Below are 2,299 nucleotides of genomic sequence, written 5' to 3'. Positions count from 1 at the left end.
AGATAAGCTCGCAGAAAGATTGAGGGTTATAGTGTTTGAAACGCGAAAAGTTTTATTACGGTGGTCGCTTTGTTTTCTTTATATTAACGTCATCGTGATAAGTTCATGGTCAGCAACATGACACGGGATGACATCGAAGTGATAATGATGTCTGGTCTGTTAGTTATTATTAAAATCCAACAGAGAAGAGGTGTTTTCTGTAATTCGTGTAGGCTTATCTATTATTTGTTCAAATTTATTTTTCTTAATCATCTTAGCTAACTTAGCATTAGATTTTGTTAAATCATCATTCAGGTCGCCTAAGATGCATTTCTCTAAACACCTTTTCAATGTATTCAAAAGATTCAGAGGTAGCATGGGGGTGCCTATAGACAGCGCCAATAATGAAAGAAGGAAGCATGTTGCTTTGTACGGTAACCCAGACATCTTCTACAGCAGTATTGCTAACTGCTGTAGCAGATATCCTGTTTGACTTCAGGGTATCCCGTACATATATACATACTCCTCCTCCTCGCCCTGCATCACATCTATAAACTTTAAAATTTGGAATATTAATGAAATTACTGTCCATTTCCTGGTGGAGCCATGTTTCACTTATGCATAAAATGTCTATGGTTCTCTCCTCAACTAGCATTTTAATTTCCTCAAAATGTCCGATGAGAGACTGAGCATTTATATGCTCTATTTTTAGGACATTATGCGATCTGGTCACTGGTAACGCTGACGGCGTTGCCTTGTCAAACATTCTGATCGCGCTTGTACTTGTTTCTGTTTAAGAACACTTTAACATTGTCAGGGAAAGCATCAGAGTCTATGAACAGATCGGGCTTTATGTCCTTTCCCCTTTACAGACACTGTGAAGCTGGCGTAGTAGTCATGTGTCATCACTGTCTTATGGGCTTTCACACTTGAAATGTTTTCAAACTTTTCAGATAAGTGTTGTTCAATGTCCTCTTCGTTTGTGTCTGGGTGACAACTGGTTATGTAGAGGTAGACTGTGTTTGGACGATCTGCTCCCTTCAACGGCTTTGGTGTTTGGTTTTCTCTGTCTTTTTTCCTCTGGTTTCTTGATATTACTTTGGTGTAACCGTCTTCATCAACATCTTGTGTAGACTTCGTTAGTTCTGCATAGTTGTTAATGATGACTGGTGGCACTACTGGAGGAGGGGGGGCAGTCGGTAGGGCGGTAGCCCCTTCCACCTGCTGCTGAGCTGTTTCCTCCCAGTGGCGGGTGGGGTCGAGTGGTTCAATTTGCTTGTTATTCTTGTTGTTCTTGTTTTTTTTCTAAAGCTCCGTTTGGGTGTTACTTTTGTAGAAGCTTCAACCTTGGTCTTCTTTGGCGTGTTGGTTTTCGGTCTGACGGCGGGAGGGGTCTTAGTTGACTTGGGGGAGGCGGGGGAGTCGGTGTAGGCCGGCGTCTGCTGGCTAGGAGCGCCGGTTGAGGGGCACGTGGATGGCTCAGCAGAGTTGAAGGTCGGCGAGTCAGCAAGGGCGTGAGGCAGCTGACTGGCCGCGGGCAGCGAGAGAGGGGAGGAAGGTTTTGGGGGGGAAGGATTGCCGGTCGTGGGTATGGGCGTGGAGGGTGCGGAGGAGGGGTTTGGGGTGGAGGTAGGGGGTGTTGTGACTGGGGGAGGAGATGTAAAAGGGAAGGTTTCGTAGGTGGTGTGATCACGGGTGGGGTATGGGAGGTAGGGGGGTTCCTGTGTGACCAATACGTCGTCTGCTTGTTTTTGCTCTATAATTTTGTTAATGGACAATTGCTGTTCGGAGAACATTCCGATCAGCAAGTCAATTTTGTTCTCGATCAAATTTTGATCCGTGAAGGAGGGCCCATTACAGGTCTGTGTTTCTTGGTCTGTACTCTTCTGGAAAAATTTAACAAAAGGAGTAGAAATACCTGATTTCTGAGGCGGTGACCAATCTGTTGGGGGAGTGTCCGTTGTAGTTGTTGCGAACACTACGTTTTGATTATCGACACACTGATCAATCATAGTGTGCACGATAACGTTTTCATCCGTTTGGTGTCCCGTGTCGTATTCCTGGGTTTTCTGGAGTCTGATAAACTGATTACAATGTTATGGGCTTGTTCGATTTCAGCCGGCCTGTAATATTTTTTTATTTGATCATAGATGACCGACCTTGCCCAAGACTTTTTAGTAGCCACGAAACACAGAATTGTGTTCAGCACTATTGTTACACTGCCGAACTGATAGATTGCTTTATCAAACTGATTTCCACTGTTTGCAATGGTATCACTGCTGTTATTGCTAAGGGGCCCCTCACCCTGGGCCGGGGGGCA

This window comes from Penaeus monodon, chromosome 18 (genome assembly GCF_015228065.2).
Source record: "Penaeus monodon isolate SGIC_2016 chromosome 18, NSTDA_Pmon_1, whole genome shotgun sequence".
Taxonomy (NCBI): Eukaryota; Metazoa; Arthropoda; class Malacostraca; order Decapoda; family Penaeidae; genus Penaeus; species Penaeus monodon.
This window is presented reverse-complemented; position numbering follows the sequence as displayed.